The following is a 19266-nucleotide window of genomic DNA, read 5'->3' on the forward strand; positions in this document are numbered from 1 at the left end:
CATGTGTTCAGTGTGATAAATGCAACAATGTAACCCTGCAGCATGTGCCAACCAATAGGAATTCTTATAGCTGGATGACTAAAAATGTTACGCTCATTCTTCCCAATAAAATAATAATAGTCCCAATCGTCCAATTTTAGTGCAAAAAAAGGGGTGTGGTCTAAACCTTTCATAGAATGTGGGTGTGATTGGCTGAATCTAGACAGAATTTTTTTAAATTCTGTCTAGATTTTACTTTTTCATAAATTGGGAGGTAAACATATTTACATCATAACAAAATGTGTTTAGTCATTTTGAACATTGATAACCGATTTATCTAATGATGATCACAGCAATGTTTGCGATTTTATATTTTCCAGGCAAATGCTCCTCTCTGCACATGCTGGATGTAGATAAGGAATGTGAAGGTCGCTTCTTTTACATTTCACTGCAGGCACTGGTGGAGGGAACAAGGAAGCAGAGGAGCTGGTAGCTCCGTCTGAGATTGGCAGTTGCTGCCCAGTGGGTGTTTCTGACTGGTCGCATCAGATGGGACCATGTCAGGAACAGCCCAGTCTGGTGTGGTCACTTCTGATGCCACTATGCCTGGAAAGTGGTTAAACACTTAGGAGATACTAAATTGTGCAGGCCATAATATCCTGTATGCAATGCAGGGTAGTGAAGGCAGACGGTCCTGGTTTCCCAAATAAGGGAGGGCGGGGGGTGATTGGGTCCCAACGTATTTAAGAAACCAACACTGGACTCTGGGACCGGTCCTGTTTCTAAAAATACGGGGAACAAAAAGACTGGGGGTCCCCTGTATTTTGGAACCAGCACTGGGCTCCAACAGCCAGTGGTGTCATGCAACAGCTGGAGGGCACATTTATGCAAGGTCCCCTGGCCATCACATGAACACCCTGGCTAGTCAGCCCTGGACGGGGTACCTGGGGGACTGGGCACCCCCCATGCTTAACCCTTCCAGGGCTGAAGCCGGGCTCATAATTTTGTGGCAAAAAAATAGAATGTCAAAATTACATTGGGTTATGCAGTGAAACTACAAGTCCCAGCAAATCTCAGCATACGTGAGGCTTGCTGGGACTTGTAGTTTCACTTATGCTGAGACTTGGAGAACCACAAGTTCCAGCATGCTGGGCATTAATGGGCCCATTGGGGCTTGTAGTCCCACTGCATAACCAATGTACTAATAAATACACACACACACACACCATGAAAAGTACAACTTTATTTTGCATAAATGCACACACACAAACAGACACTCAATCACACCATACTCACCATGCCTGGCTCCCACACTGGATTGGTTCGATTGTCCAGTAGATGGTCCAGAGTTCAAAAAAAGATTGCATGTCCCATACCCCCGGACAAGAGGATCCGCATCACCACTAGGAGAATCCCGTCACTGGGTCTCCCTTAAACCAATCAGGGCTCAGCCCAGCCCTGATTGGATGTAGGCATCTCCATGGAGATGCCTATAACCAATCAGGGCTGATTTTCTCCAGACCCCATTACTTTTCCCCCTGTATTTCGCTCAATGAGCCTGGGACTGGTTATGCTCGGGAGGAAAGGGGGGAACCCCATGGTAATTTTTTTTTTTTACTTTTTTGGGACAGAACCACGCACAGATCTCACTGATCTGTGCATAGTTCTGTCAAACTCACCAGCCTGTTTGACAGCCTGCTTGGTAATGTTTAGGGTATGATTTTTCAAATCATACCCTATTACAATTGTGATTTTAATGTTTTCTATGAGAAAACATCTGGATGCAATATTTGAAGTGTGATTTTTTTTTTTAAAGGCAAAACACAGATTTTTACCACAAATTGCACACTGGTAAATGTGTGAATTCTGCCATTTTTTACAAAAATTGCTTATGTCTAAAAATCGCATCCTATTAGTATATGATAAATGCCCCCCTAGGTCAGTTACTAATCCTTGTGTTCTGCACAATGATTCTTCAACATATCAAACTAGATTTATTTTAGGCCACTGACCAAACAGACATTTGACAAATGAGTTTTCCACCTTCAGAATACATCATGAACACACATAGGTGCGGTCACATGCAGATGTACAGTGCTGCATATGTGTGACTGTACACAATTTTCCCTGCATGCAACTTTGCATGTGCTTGCGGGTATTCCTGTTCCCTCCCATAATCCAAAAATATACTGGTAGGTCCATTGGCTCCCAACAAAACTAACCCTTGAATATCAGTGTGGTCAAGTACATGTGGTAGGGAATATAGATTGTAAGCTCCACTGGAGCAGGGACTGATCTGAATGTTCAAATATTCTCAGTACAGCGCTGCGGAATATGTGTGCGTTATATAAATAACTGGTAATACATTTTAAAAAATACAGTACTTACTTACAGTACCTACCCGCATCAGGCCTATAAGGCTAACTTGGTGATATAAGGACTTTGATTATAACTAGAGGAAAAGATTTCACACTAATAAAGCAATGTAACAAAATTTCGGGAGCATAAATCCAAGTCGGCAAGTTAATAAATTAAAGTGGTCTGAAGGTGTTTGCCTCAAACCCCACAAGTGTCCTGTGTCCTGTTGCTTAGAAGCTGTTGCTGCCTTTTGTTGTAGTAGAGTATAACAGTGTAGTTAGGAGAGTAACCCGGGGGACTGTCTAATCATCCGGTTACTATAGTAGATAACTACTGACACAGTACTCACATTATTGGTGCGATGTGTCCTGATCATACCTCCCGGATGTCTAGATATCAGTCACCAAGATCATCTGTGATCATTATAAAGTAATGTAACTGCAGAACAATTATATTTACACAGAGCAGGAATTATATAATGGCTTGAAATGTCCATTAAAATGACAATTAGCAATATATTATTCCTTATAATACATGGCTTCATGACACTGCTATGGGCCTGATTCTGGTTGGTTCGCTAAGAAATAGTTTGCCTTCAAATGCCACCCACGGCCGTACGAATGTCCGCCCACCGCCACCCAGCGAATATCCCAACCGCACTGTGAATGGAGGTTTTGCATAAACTTCCATTCGCAGGCTAGTGTGCAGACCCGAAATCATTCGACCATACGAGTCAGTATCTGCAGATTTGTGGCGTCATGGTCCGAGAACTGGTTGGGTGACTGACATCCTGTGACACCAGTTGCCCGCCCCCAGCAAGCAGCTGCCCTCCTGCATTGGCATGGGGACGCCCAGCATTTTTGTTGCACCCCCTGCCCATCTACTTCCCACCCCCCTGCGTGAGTGACATGGAGACTATGCTAATCGGCGGAGGCGCCCACAAAGAAGCCCTGCACATGCGAATATGCGCATGTGCAGGAGAGAAGCATTGGTCCCCGATGCGAACATGCCAGGGACTGAGCAGACCAGAATTAGGTCCCTATGTACCATGTACACATATAATATTTATCATAGTTAGGGGGAAATTCACTAAGATGGATGATATATTTCCCATGGGATGTTGCTATGAGCCAACTGCCTGTTTTCGCTCCCCTTCACCGGGTACCGCATTCTTAATAATCGTATATGCTCTAACATATGCGATTATTAATAAAGGGACGGCTATTGTGATACAAGCTGTCCCTTGCGATGCCGGCCCCGGGGCATGCTGGGGGGGATCTGTGACGGATCCCTCACACAGCGCTGCAGTAAGAGACCCATAGGCTTCTACAGGAAATCGCCAGCTTTAACTGCCATTTCCCTCCGCAGTGCTGACACTGCGGAGAGAGGGTTAGAGCATACAGAAATGTGGTAAAAAAAAACGATATTGGGGTTTTTACCGCATTTCTGATTCAGAGCATCCGCCTACTATCTATTATCTTCTATATGAATAATAGCAACTATTCCTCAGCATTTACATTTAACTTTTTAATTAAAGAAAACATACGTAGCCTTATCACTTTGTATGCCACTGAAAGTTTTTGGGCTCTGTTATATGTCTGGGTTTATTGGGGAACATGTGAATCCTAGGAATGTGTAGTACAAGTTAGAGGAAGACTTTTTTTCATTTATTCATTCCTGCTATCTTTCAGCACATTCTCTTCTAGTTCTGCTTTGAAGATTGTGCTTGCAGGACCTTTACCCTAGCCCCCCCTCGCATTGCCCCCTCACCCTCCTCCACTCTCATCCATCCTTTCTCTCCCAGACATTGCTGCACCCCACACAAACTCACACACTCACCGCTTTTCTGATTGGTCACAACCTTCTTTTTAAATACTAGGTGTCCGTGGCAACCACAAGCCCTCTTGTTTGAAGAGATGCCCACCCACCAGAGTGAGTAACAAGTGGGATGCTGGATAGCACTGCAGCATCAGGCCAAGGAATCAGTACAGAATCTGCAAGACTTTTGTTCCTGTTCTATTGGTCATCTGACCAGGTAAGCAAAGAGATAAAGGTTAGCAGCATAGTGAGGACAGTATCATCTTATGGGGATATATATTGTACAGATAGAGCTCAGTAAATTGTTTATATGTTCTCTACATAAACTCCCACCCTCCTACCATTTGACTGTCTGTAACAAGTACGACCCTGTTTGTTTTATCCCTATTTCTAATTGTTAAGCGCCAAGGAACCTGCTGCGTTGCATAAGAAACTGTTAATAAATATATAAGCTATTGCGGTTTCAAATATTGTGTTTTAAGTTTACATTTTGTAGTCCTTAAAGATGTCATCGATAAATTTTGTATACACTAGCAGACTTTGTCAACCGGTGGCTCTGAGTCTGTTAAACAGCTATAGTACCTTGTAAGCTGTCCTAGCAGCACATGCTGGTAGTTGTAGTGCTCATCAAATGGAGTGGCCATGGTTGTCTTCTTCTGGTATGTAGACCAGAAAGAACAGGGACATTCAAATATATATATATTTGTGATGATACACTGCGCTCAGCTTGTGTATGTTCCCTTCTCAGGCGCTGCCCACTCTTAAGGGTATTGGTATCCCGGGCTCTTTTTAGTTTAAATAGTATAGAGTGGGAGGAGTGAGCGCTGCCTTACTTGTGTTGAATGCATGTGAATAATTTCTTATACATTGATTCACGTGCATTCAACACAAGTAAGGCAGCGCTCACTGCACCCACTCTATAATATATATATTTATATATATATATATATATATATATATATATATTTAGTTAGCGTGGGTACACAAAGAGGTCACTCGCCTGACTTTCCCCAAAAAATCACAAAACGTAGTTTTATTCCATTGTTTGAAAGTCTGGTGAGTGACCTCTATTTGTGTTCCCATGCTGAATATTGGAGTCCTGAAGGAATGCTGAGTTCAGCACCCCAGCACCTAATGGCTCAAATAAGTGGTTTTTCACATAAACGCACATCAGCCTGGAACTAGCGTATGTTTGAAAGGGTCTACCCGGGACTTCACTCCCATATCCCAAGCACCCGCAATCGACTTTGGTCACTAAAATCCTGGGATTGAACCCAGGAGTGAAATCCTGGGTAGTATGTCTGAAAGGGCTATAAGTTAAAGCAGGGGTTCCCAATCTTTTTCTAATCACGGCACCCTAGAGTATCAGAATTTTTCCAAGGCACCCCTAGGGCCCAAAGAATATCAAATTAAGTAGATTGTGTTTATATGTGCTTCTTAGGTTATGTGGTAAAGGGCAGGATTTGGTTGTGATTGTACACATTTTATGATTGGCAGCCACCAGCACTGGTGTTGTCCAGAAATAATTGATCATAAATAATTTGAATTGGTCCTGGGTGACCAACCCGAGGCACCCCTGCAAGTGTCCCGAGGCACCCCAGGGAGCCTAAGCGCACAGTTTGGGAACCACTGAGTTAAAGTGTTCTTTTGACTTGATTTATATAAAATGTGCAATATTTTATTTTGTATTCATTTCATTTGTGTAAATCCTGTTGTTTACCTTAGCAAACTTGGAAACATTATATAAGACTGGTTGCATAAAGGGTGCCAACCTGACATTCCACATATAAGTTGTGATTGTATTAGCTACTGAATTCAAATATGTATCAGGGGTACTAAAGCCTGTAGGGGTGTCTGTTAGCAATAGATGTTCATCTGAAGATGAGTGACAAGATTAACAACCTGTATACCAGGGTTATTTAATCCTCTACTGGACACACAAAATCAGATGCTATTTAAACCTGAGAGTTCTGATTGAGCCATAGTTGCCTACCAACCTGCATTCTGCAGGAGACTCCCTGAAATAGCAGCAATCTCCCTCTCTCCCTCATTAGTCTAGCAATTTCCCTCATTTCACCTAGCCCACATTACAGTGTTACTTTTTGGGGGAAAAGGAATGAGTGATAGATACATTTACAATGAATCATCAGCACCATTTCCCAGCACTTCACCAAGTATAGTATATCTTACTAACTGCTTTGGGGCTCATCTACATTTGAATATAAGTCATTTTAAAAGATTCCTCTCAGATGTAGCAGTACACACCCATGCTTCTAGGTGCCACGTTCACAATCTCTTTTCACAATCTCTCCATATATGGAACTAGACACGCCCTTTGGGAGGAGCATGACACGCCCCCTCAATGGGGCTCCTTGCAAAATTCTATTACCAACTATAATCTCCCTGAAACTAGTTTTTAAAAGTAGGCAAGTATATTCTTCCTGAATTTACCTTCAAACTAGCTCATTGCCAAACTGTTTTATTTTCATTATATGCACCAAACCTAAAGGTTGTGCAGTCACTTGATGGCGCTTCTATTTATAATTCAGGTCAGAGTCAGTGGGGTAAATTTACTAAGATGAAAGTTCTAATGAATAAGAGATGTTACCCATAGCAACCAATCAGATTGTACCTCTACTTGTTTATTTTAGCACCTTCTAGAAAATAATAGAGATAATCTAATTGGTTGCTCTGGGAAACATCCTATCTTCAATAGGACTCCCATTTTAGTAAATTTCCCCCGTGAGTCAGCTCTGTGTGATCTGGAATTGTATATGTGAGTGTGAATAGTGGGAGGATTCCGTAGTTCTCCTGTGTTAGGCATTGTGGCCACTATGACCTTTACAACCAGTGTAGTGGAATGTTTATGTCTGTTTTTTTACAAACTCTTAAAGTTGCAGTGTATGGTGTGAGATAACAACAGCAAAATAAAACAATAAATCATTCTATCTATATATCTATGTATCTAGCTATGTATCCATCTATCTATCTACCTTTTATTTATACTTTTTTTTTTAAATTATGTTATCAAGTATTTACACATAGGCCCTTATTCTGGTTGACTCACTGGGGTGTGAATTTGCCCCGAGAATCGATGTTTTGCATATGCGCAGCAGCATTTCTGCACATGTGCATATGCTGGGAGCGAGCGAACTCTGCGTAAAATCTGTTCGCCAAGCGCACGCTCCCTGCCTTCCTAGCGGGGGGTGGAGAGGGGTGTGGGGTGCTGGCCAGGGGTATTAACATATGCATACGCCCAGGGTTTCATGGGAATTCCCAAGAAAATGCTGGGCATACATATGGTAATGCAGCAGTGATGCACGTGCGGGGGTTGGGCAGCTGACATAACAGGATGTCAGCTGCCCGCCCATATAACTGCATTTCTTCATTCATATGTACGAGTTGTCTGGAACACCCGTACATATGTGTATGCCTTTCCCATCATTCGATGGTCGGCTACCATCGAAAGATGGGGGAGGTTCCCACTGGCATGCGAATGGATGTTTATGTAAACCATCCATTTGCATGCCGGACGAAGGAACCCGGTGTACGAATGGATGCGGGCGTACCACCATTCGCTGGGTGGGGTCTGGATGACTCGCAAGGGGGCAAATTCGCACCTGAGCGAGTCAACCAGAATAAGGTCCATAGTGTGTGTGTGTTTAGTATGTAGACTTCACAAATCTACAGATTTCTATAATTGCACATCAAGCAAAATGACATTGTATATATAAATGTAATTATGACTATACAATAAAAGGTTTAAGATATTAATGTGCATTTTTTTTTTTAAATACTGCCAATAAAGTTCTGCTGGACTGCGGGCGTTGTTCTATATGTGTAGTTTGTGACCACGTATGTGCATGGCTGAGCGTGTACAGTGTATGAGAACTGTTAGTAACAGGATCTGTAGTTGTACAATTTGAATATTCTCTTTAGGAAAGTGATGTCATTAGTGTTACCTGGACAGGAGCGAGTTAAACAAACCACCTACTCTCCGCACTGCATGACATCACCTTGTAGGTGACACCTAACCACGCCCACACCTGCACACAGGTGAGACTTGGGCCACAGATAGGCTCAGGTTGTTGTGGGCGTAGACAGTAGGCCGGGGGATGGCCAATCAGAGCAGTGTGATGTGCTACAGGTCTCTTCCTGGCTCTCTCAGTTAGTACAGGAGAGTGCGGGTGGGGGAAGGATCAGCTGATTAGCTCTAGGTGCAGGGGAACAGGAGCGATTCCCGGCCGGGCTGGACCTCTCAGGTTCTGCTTCTTCATATTCATTTAGGACCCACACAGGGATTGTAATCTGGATTCAGTGCACCTAACAGGTAAGCTGGACAGGGCTGCTACTGCTCTCTCCATATACTTCGTTTCCCTTCTCAATCATAAACCTGTCACAGGTTCTTCAGTATGTCAATGGCTTAGTAGTTTATAAATGTATGTAATTCTGTGGCTACAGGTGGCTTCCTGACACCTGTTTTACAGTATATGGTGCTTATATACATTGTAGCATAACAAAGTAGATTACATGTATACCTGTATTGAGTTATAGGCAACACTTGTACACTTATTTTTTATTTATTTTTTTAGCGACTAAACTGCTATAGACCTATACTAGGAATAACATCTGTCCTGTTGTTTTACAGCAGCAATAGCTCATTTATTATTTTTATGCAATAAGATGATGCATTCGATATAACTATTAAAATAAGGATGTTCTGCTTGCTTGACAGATATAGTATTGGAAACATTTACAACCCCTGGCACTCCCTTAGTTATATATTACATACAGTGATCAGTCATTACATATTTTAGAGATATGTGCAGTTTAACGGAACATGATTGAAAGTAGAGGTAGAAAAATACTGTACATGTTATTTCTTAGATGTTCAATATATCCTTGTGAGTCCACCACACACGAGCAGATCATTTTGTTTGATTTGAGTTGTTTCTTTTGGAAGCAACCATTGGTTGAACAGTATGTATCAAGCTTCAAAAAGTGATAAAGTGGAGAGTGATAAGCAACCAGCCCCTTACTGCCATTTTAAACCCAGACTGTAACATGACAGTTGGGAACTGATGGGTTGTTTATCTCTCTCCACTTTATCACTTTTTGAAGCTTGATACATTTGGCCCTCTTGGCCAAGTGACAGCTAGGTTGGAATCCACCTGGAACTTGGCACTTTTTTAGTCTAGCTGTGAACTCACTTGGCCATATATCATTAAGATATGGATGATTATCCTTAACAATATTGTGTGCATATCTTCCAGTGTGTACATTCAACAACCACCCCTGTTGTCTGTACATGCAGCTCAATCTGACAATATAGTCAGCGACTGCTTGTATGGCTCAGGGGGTGGGTGACGTCTCTGACCGAAACCGTGCACAATATTGGTCAGTGTGTATGCACTATATTGTTCTCCCGTGGCACTGACGACATACGTAACTATGTCGGCTGCTGTGGTAATCGCTAAGTGTGTACCCAGAATATTTTAATTATTTTTTTAAGTAGTGATCTTGCTCTAAATCAGGCATGTCCAACGTTGGCCCTCCAGATGTTGTGAAACTACACATCCCAGCATGCTTTGCCACAGTTTTGCTATTAGAGAATGCTAAAACTATTGCAAAGCATGCTGGGATGTGTAGTTTCAAAACATCTGGAGGGCCAACGTTGGACATGCCTGCTCTAAATCCTCTTCCTTGCACTTTTGACCTGGACAGATAATGCTGTTGTCCATAGTCTGTGGTGTGTGTGTGTGTTTTAATTTGTCTCATCCGGTATTGATCAATGTGGTTGCACGTATTCGGACAGAACTAACATTTTCTTGTACCCCCTCTACTTCCACTTACTGCACATCTACCACTTTACAACTAATTAATAAGCCTCTGAATGGATCTGATCCAACATAGTATATCGTCCCTTACAACAGCTGGTAGCCGTAGGTAGACTAATGTGGTTGCCCTGTGTGTCAGGTTATATGTACAGTACGTATGGTGAAATTCAATATGTAAAACTAACCTGTATAAGGTATTTGCTGGACGCTCACAGCCTCCCTACCTGAGGCTGTATAACACAGTCAGAAGATATCAATTCCTGTCAGGATTGGAAAGAATACTATGAAATGATCTAGTGTAGTGTACATTCATTGCACTGCAATTACACACATGCACAAACACATGTGCTAAGCTTTTCTCACTTCGGCAGTTTTAATAAATATATTTCCAAAGCAATATTTAACTCTGGGCACAAGGCACAGCTCAGTATAATATATAGAATATTCTCCTAGCACATTATTTTGTTTCCTCTTCGTTTGTGGTGCATCCTTCCTTGTTGTTTAAACAGTGAATGACAATCTAGTGTGCTTGTCTCACCTGTGCATGTTCCAGCCTGGTTACCTGCCACAGATGAGTGGTCATGTGATCAGTGTGCCAGCTGCTCAGGTCATAATATTTCGCTAGTGATTATGATTCATGTCCTTCACATCCCGAGAGCACGGTGGCTTGTAGTAATAGGACGTTGTTGTAATTAGGAATTGGATGAAGGCAACAAGGCAGTATATGCATTATGGCTGAAAGTGTACAGTATTACTAAGGCTGAATGATGGCAGGTAGCAATGTACATAAATGCTCTGTGCCCCTGAGTAGGGGTGTGGTATGAGCCACCGACAGGCGGGATTACGACGGCCATCCCGAATCCCGACTGCTGGGACTCTGACAGCAGGGTGATCGCTATGAAGCCCTCGATGGCTCGTGCGCTCTCCACAGGTTCTATTTTCCCTCTATGGGGGTCGTGGACCCCCCACAATGGAAAATAACCCCTGTAAGTCGGGATCCCGACTGTCGGTAGGCCATCCGGCACCCACTGAGTAGTATACTATTCTCATTACCAGGCTGTATGGTGTATAGATGACTGAAATCTGAATACAGGGCTCTGTGTATGTTGGTTATCCAGGCAAAGCAAAAAAAGAAAAGGTCATAAACACTATTCATCAAACTGGTATAGAATAACTTGGTATATCCACGCTCTTATTGGGTGCTGTATATCTCACAGACAATGTCTAGGTCAGGATGGGGAACCATTGGCTCTCCAGCTGTTGTTGGACTACACACCCCAGCATGCACTGCTACAGTTTTGCTATTTGGCCATTCCAAAATGTTGCAAGGCATGCTGAGATGTGTAGTTCAACAACAGCTGGAGTGGCAAAGGTCTAAGTCAACACTGAAATGGTAGACTCATGAAAAGGGTGACATGTTTTTTTGTGTTCACTGTCTACACCTAAGAATGTGGACCCCCCACTCCCATTTAATTGAACTGCCTCCCCTTGCATGGCTCACTATGCTGGCCATGCGCCCCAGGTATGAAGAAGTCCATAAATTGTGAATAACTCATGTAGACCATTACTTTGTTAACCTATTGCTTGTGTTAACATTTTGACCATGTCAACCATATGGTGTTGACATAATGACGGTTGACTTAGACATTGTATTTAAGCCAAAAGTTGAGTATAACCCCTATATTACTGTTCTGACAATCCCCATTCTATAAAGCACATCACAGTGATGATGATTAGTGACCATGTTTATTTTATGCCAGCATGTCAAATGCTGATAAGTCAGTGCTGCTGCGACTGGCTTCTTCTTCACCAGAGCCGAATTTACTGTAAGCATGGACAGTCATCCTGGGGGCCCCTCACAGGGTAATCTGACCCTGTAATTGGGACAGTCCCCACCCACCACACACACGCGGTTTTGGGAGGAGAGCACTGTGGACAAGGTAAGGGATCATTTTATTGGATCGGCGCCCACAATGTAGTTGTCCTGGGGGCCCCAAAATCCAGCCCTGCTTCTCTCTGATGTTTAGGAAAGTACTGTCCTCTTGCTCTACTGATTGTCAAGAACATGTCCTACAGTATCCAATCTTCCTTCCCTTTTATTTGTCGCCCCATTGTCATTGTGCATGGCACAACAGGGGCCAGCTCTTGACACACCAAGGTGTCGCACCACATTGTTTGAGAAGCGCTGGTGTAGAAGGGTAGTATCTTAATTGGGATCATTATTTTTAAAAGGTTAAGATGGAGGCTTGGAAATGTCATAAGTCTATGGTAAGTATTTTAGGGACAACCGAAGGATTGGCGGTTAGGAGAAAGTCTTGTCTGAGGGAGTGTATTCCACAGAATGGGGGCAGCTGGACAAAGTCATTCCATTGGGAATAGGAGCATCAAGAATAAACAGTAGGTCAGGCATGGCCAAACTATGGCCCTTTAGCTGTCCCAGCATGCCTTGCCACAGTTTTGCTATTAGGGAATGCTCAAACGATGGCAAAGTATGCTGGGATGTGTAGTTTTACAACAGCTGGAGGGCCACAGTTTGGTCAGGCCTGGTTTAGGTGATCACATCGGAATATACAGCATCTGCTATTGCTTGTGTTCAGTGGTGGCTCTTACCCTTATGGAGGAGGGGGGCTGCAGCAATGCGGGCCAGCACCCCCCCCCCCTTCGCTGCCGCCACCGTTGCACTCCCCGGGCCCCTGCACGGGGCCAGCGTATGCGCAGTAACGTCATACATACTGCGCATGTGCTGGCACAAGCCTCCGTGGGCTGCCTTTGCAGCAGCTCCCGGAGGCTTCATCAGGTTCCCGGGTCTGGCGCATGCACAGTATGGTCCGCGGTACTGCGCATGCGCAGACACCATTTTGGGGGCTGCCTCGCATTTGCGCAGAGGGAGGAACACCTCACAATGGGATGCCTTGAGTGACTGGCAGGTCAGACCTCCAATAGGAAGTCACAGTGAAGCCAGTGCAGTCTCACAGACTACAATCAGATTCTATCATCTTTTAGAAGGTGCTAAATAAATAAGTAAAAATTATTGGTTGCTATAGGAAACATCCCATTTTCAATATAACTCCCCTCTTTACCCCTGAGTATTGATTGGTGAATTAATGGCAGAGTAAGGTAATACCGTATGGCCCCACATGGCCTGTGCGTTCAGTGCCTCACGTTCAGTAGGCAGGGAGTACACAATAGCCAATGTAACCTGGCTGAATGTGCAGCCTTGCTGGAATTACTATCCCATATCCATCTCCCTCTCCTGACTCACAGCAGTGAGGCTGGCAGAGCTAGGCACAATATGACATTCTTAGCATTCCTTTATGAGTAACCCTCCCACTTCAAAGACCTGGAAGCCAGTTCATCTGGCATCTGCAATCTCTAATATTGCCTGTGGTATTGATATTAATTAAGTCTGTTTTAACAAAGTTGTTTGGAATCCAGCTGCTTCCCTTTAGTGTCTGGCGCGAACGTCTTCTGCTGTCGATTGTTGTAAACTTCACTCCAGTGTCATCAACCTTGATCTACTGTAGGTATATTGCCACAACACTCTGCTCATGTGACACGTTCCTCATGCACAGGTGCTTGTTATCCCATTCAAGCGAAGGGGAACGCAAACACCATTCAGCAGCTGTAAACAAGAAATGTATATTAGAAATATTTTAACCCAGTACAGTTATATACTATACCTAGATCTAAATATGAAAATTAATCTAGTTCAGGGAGCTGCCCAGAAAAATGCCCATTCTACACCTTCACCATATGTAATAGGATGGACGGTCTGTGCCACCCCATAGTCCACAGGCTTTCTTTGCAGGCACACAGCAGGGTGAGGTTAACAGGAGCTGTGCCAAAGTATTTATTAAATATATATTTCAGGGTTACCTACCCTCCCAGAAAGGTGGGTAAGTAACCCAAGCAATAATGCATATGCCCCCAAGTAATTGTGCACCTTGGCAAAAACATGTTGCTTTGCAGGGGGTGCATATGGTAAGAGGTGGAAATCGAAATTGCAGTGCAAAAATAAATCCAGTAAAAAAAATCTATAAATCTATCCAGTAAAAGCAGACCTTATTTACCCTGCATGCAAAAATAATTGTGTCCCCTTGCAGTGGTACATGGTTTGTCCAGGTTTACGGTCACTTGCTCTTTTTATGCTAGCCTAAAGCATGGCGAGCGAAGCGGTACACTAACTGGGGCTCCACGTGCTCAAATCTACAAATTGACCTAAAAAACATGAAAAAGCTTTTGCTTGTTTGGACCCTTTCCCCGTGTCAACCTTGTGCATATCATCCTTTTTGGGTTGACCTACTCAGACTGCCACATACTCGGGAGGAAGATGTGGTGGATGGCAGGGGCGAATGCACAATGTTGATGACTGTAGCCAACACTATTGGTCAGATTGTGACTGAGCCAAGGTAGGTTTTCATTGTTGGCGCATATGAAGTTTTTATGTTAAGGTTTTTATGGTTTATTATAAACCTAAAACATCGCTATGATGAATGCATGTGCGATTTGGGCACTTTTCATCCGATTCTGAAGGAGCGGGACGAGAAAACGAGCGTCAAATTGCATGTGTTTTGTCCTCAGTTCCGATCCGTGGTCTCGTGCGCATCAAATCGGAGCCAGCTATCTCAAGTGCTGCATTCAAGATTTCTCGGATCTCACAGCACTTGCTGGGATCACATGCAAAAGGACCACATACGATAACCCCCATTTAAGGAGAGGTTACTCGCCCTCCCGAGTACCGGCAGTTGAGATTCTGATGTCTGTATACTGACCGTTGGAATCCCGACTGTAGGACCGGCATACCACACCCGTACTAACATAGGAGTATGGTAAGGATGTATTTAGGCGAGATGCATACCGGAACCCAAACTCGTACATATGCCTGTGATAGATGTGTTATTTGTAGGTGCAAATACACAACCATGGTGATTGGCAGCACATGCATACTGCTTCTGAACTGCTGATCCCAATGTACGCTGACTCCTGTTTCTTTATTGCTGCTGCATATATTATGTTTTTGTATGCATGTTTTAGCAATGGATTTTTTTGGCATGAGATCTGATGTTCTATTAAAACTAATTACGGATGCTTATTTTGCAAGCAAAATAAATTGTTAAAAGCACTGGGTGTATGTGTCACATACCTAACGTAAAGCTGTAAAGTCAAATATTCCACAGTGCTCTTGACTTGCCTACTTATTGGAAATGCAAGAAGAAGCCCAATGTGCTGGTAGCGTGATGATGCAATTTGACTCATCATTGCCTTCCCCATCTACAGACTGGCCCAGTGTGCATGGTAGTACGGCGGGGGGAGAGGACATGATGACTTGAATCGCATCAATAGCTGACACACTGCACTGCAAAATGTGTGCATTTGTTCTTCTGGAGCGGTGGTGGGGCCTGATGATAGACATCATGTGATTGCGCCATCACTGGGGAAGATGTATGAAGCAGTGATACGGGAGGAGATGTGAGCCAGTGGAGAAGTTGCCCAACCAATCAGCACTGAAGTAACATCTGTAAAACTATACAAAGCAGCTGATTGGTTGACATGGGGAACTTCACTTCTCCTCCCTTATCACTGCTGCATACATCTGCCCCACTGTACCCACTTCTCAAGCAGGTTGGCATACTCCTCAGACAGGGAGTCTCCCTAAAACGTGGAAGTCTCCTGGACATTCTAGTTAGTTGGCAAATCTGCTCTAAAGCAGGGTTTCCTCAAGGTGCCTTAACAGTCATGTATTTGTAGTGAATATTAGGTAATATGCGCTCAAGTTTATCATTAGCGTAGGTCCTATAGGTATGTGTATGGTCTTAAAGGGGCTGCAGTCTATCAGGTGTGTCCTGGACACCCTGTGAGGTACTATGAGAAAGAAATGGATAGACTGCGCTCACCTGTGATGCGCTTATGATGAATATGACTTCACGAGCGACAGACACTGTGGAGCCGGGTGCCGGCGCACGGCTGTGCATCCACCCGCGCCATCGACAACAGCTCCCTAGAGGCGGCAGAACTTCTCCTACAAGGATCCGGTAAGAGTACAAAGCGGGACGCCGCTCACTGTCCTCCACCCCGGTCATTTTTCCTGGCACATAGTTTTGAACAACATCCTTATTCGTTCCTATCCTGCAGTAACACCGCTAATACGAGACTTTGACACAGTACCACAGGACAATTGCACCCCGCAATACTGTGCACTTGGACATTGTATCCACGTTATCCCCCATCCCCTTGCCCATACAGACCGCTGCGGTCACCTACATAGGTTCCTATTAAGGGACCTATGGTTAAAGAGTCCTACCTAGGTCACTCTTACACCTAAACAATAGGCCTAGTGGAGAGATACCCCGCTGGCCTATTCCTGCATCACCAGGACTCCACACATTCTCCCACTGCGACTTCATTTTTATTTAATAAATTCATTAATTTTTACCCACTTACCATCTTACTCTTCTTTTGCTTACATCTACACACTATATTTGTATATTCATCATAAGCGCATCACAGGTGAGCGCAGTCTATCCATTTCTTGCTCATAGTGCCTTAACAGTCAGTTATGGTGCCATTAGGTCAGGGTCAGCTACGGTGCCCTTAGAACAAATTTGGGAAACCGCTGCTCTAGAGTGAATTGGCAACATATCAGCGTCCAGGGAACAAATAAACACAAATGTTTTACAGTGGATTAGGAAAGGGAGATCTGACAAGGTATCATCATTAGATGAGCAATAACGGGTGGACCATGAAGACTGGCATGTTTTACAGCGCGTTTCCTAAGTAAAATATACATGTAGGTATTTGGATTTCATTGGAAGTAAAACAAGTAATAATGTCACTCCCTTGTGTCCTTTCCTTTCATCAGCTCTCCTCCTCTCCCCATCGTCACACCTGCAGATCAAAGCCCAAACTCTTTATAGAGCTAGCAGACGGCCTCCTATCCTTTCATCATGATCTGCTCTGATGCACTGAATGAGGCTCGCTACCTACAGGTGTATCAAAGCCTCACTCTGGGCCAGCCACATTGCACCACTGACACTTCTGCTGGTCCTTGTGGGAAACCGCCATAATGGACAATAGCCTTTCTTGTTGCCAATAAATAGAGATGTTTTGTACAGCATAGCTTTATTTATATAGACAGTTTTTATTTATCAACATATAACACATCTACACAGCAGAGGTCTGTAGTTGAGAGATAACGGGTGTAATGTAGACAACAAAGGCCCAGATTAATGGCTGACAATAAATCTCTGCTTTGGCGAAGCTATTTGTTGATTCAGAATATGAAAACATTTCCTGTTGGTAGCATTCGTGGATAACTGGTCACTACTTAGAAGCAAATGGCCACTCAGTCAGGGCTGCTAAAGTTCTGCCACTTATTTGTAGTTTAAGGGGTAATTCAGACCTGTTGGCTTCGCAGAGACTGTTCTTTTAGTATACATTAATACAAATACAGGCAAGTCTCTGAGTGGAGCTGGCATTTAGCGGATATTTTGAGTACCTCTCACAGCAACATTGGCACTCAAAGGGTTAATGAGTAGCAGAGGAGTATTTAAGAATCGGGTCCCTCTGTGTCTGGCCGCTGGCTATGTGCTGCTGCTTCCTCCACCCATGTCAGCACAGGGCAGATGAACGCTGGTGTCTGAGGGCAGTGCGGGTAGCTCCCAGTGGATTGCTGGAGAAAGCAAGAGAAGTCGCTAATTGTGCTGCTGATGGAACAGGAAGCGACGCAACGTGGTTATTCTCCACGGCAACGGGAGACTACTTCCTCTTTGGAAAGACTTTTTCCTCTTCCGCCATTACCAATTCCCAAACTGGTCTGCAGTGTACCCCAGGTTGAGAATCAATGACTTGGTGCATATACTGTATGAAGAATTAGGAAAGTGTGTTCTGCATCTTCTATTTTCCCACGGAAACACATTTAAATGTAAAATTGTTAAATCTGACTACTTGTGTTGTCCCCTCATGCTCCCAGAGTGTATAAATAAATTGCAATTAAGTAGTAAATTGTTAATCAGTAATTGTCCTTATAAAGCAGACTCTGACCCTACCCTGTACAGTAGTTGCTGGTTAGGTACACCTCCCATATGTACTACTTCTGTGGTGTACAATCCACTAACTAGCAGCGCTTGTATAAAGGTGTGCAGTATTCCTCATTGGTACCTGGCAGCACTAGTTCTGTATGAAAAATGTTCTTGCAGCTTGATATTATATATTTAAATACGTTAATGAGGGGCAGATTTATTAAGCTCGGCGAAGTGATAAAGTGTCTGGTTTTTATCACCGGCCAATCAGCTCCTAACTGTGAAGTTACGGGCTTGGTTTGAAAAATGACAGGTAGGAGCTGTTTGGCCGGTGATAAAAAAAAAAACAGACACTTGATCACTTCACCAAGCTTAATAAATCTACCCCTGAATGTCTTAAACCAGACATATCCAAACTATGGCCCTCTGTCTGTGTTAAACTACACATCCCAGCATGCCTTGCCATAGTTTTAGCATTCCCTAATGGCAAAACTGTGGCAAGTCATGATGGGACTTGTAGTTACACAACAGCTGGAAGGCCGCAGGTTTCACATGCCTGTCTTAAACCGTAATGCATTTATGGTATAAAATAGATCTACTAAACAAAACAAAATATATTGTTATTGGCTCTACAGATGGCCTAATTTGAAGACAATCCTATACAAATCCTAAAACTGCTACTCAAATCTTGGCAGTTACGTAATTCATGCATTGTGCTGTACAAGTGTACGTGATTTTGTATAACTAAGCAAGCCCACCACTGCTTGATGGTTCATGTCCTTGTACAGAGGAGGTGGGTTTAATGACCCAAATCTTATTATGGTCATGGCCCTGCCCACTGCACAAGAAAGAGAAGCCATGGTTAGTATGGTTGGCTGACAGGAGTCTCTCAGGCGTTCCAGGAGTGTTACCATTTTCAGAACTAGCAGTAAGTAAATATCCATAGTACAGCATGCTGTACTTGCCTACACCTAGTAGTAACCGCTGTGAGCATGGCATTAAAGTGTATGGGCCAGATTCTCTAATCTTCAAAAGTGATAAAATGGAGAGTGATAAAAAGCCAGCCAATCAGCTCCTACCTGCCATGTCACAGGCTGTGTTTGAAAAATGTCAGACAGGAGCTGATTGGCTGGCTGTTTATCACTCTCCATTTTATCACTTTTGAATCTTAGAGAATCTGGCGCAATGTGTACTACTCCACCTGAGCATTTTTGGATTGTTGGTCAATATTTACTCCATCGGAGATAGTTGGCAAG

At 43.6% G+C, this 19266-nt stretch overlaps 1 protein-coding gene across 2 annotated transcripts in view; it reads left to right on the forward strand.

The window, feature by feature from the left end:
- Positions 1-4285: 4285 nt before the first annotated feature.
- The window catches only part of RASSF7 (Ras association domain family member 7), a 55352-nt gene continuing 40371 nt past the window's right edge, over positions 4286-19266 (forward strand). Inside the window, exon 1 of one of the 2 annotated variants that reach the window (XM_083165292.1) lies at positions 4286-4372. The gene's annotated coding sequence lies outside the window, so the exon portion shown is untranslated. Of the gene's footprint in view, positions 4373-8257; positions 8486-19266 lie in introns of those variants that run through there. The other variant, XM_083165291.1, reaches the window with a different exon arrangement.

Source organism: Crinia signifera, chromosome 11 (genome assembly GCF_055691185.1).
Source record: "Crinia signifera chromosome 11, ASM5569118v1, whole genome shotgun sequence".
NCBI lineage: Eukaryota > Metazoa > Chordata > Amphibia > Anura > Myobatrachidae > Crinia > Crinia signifera.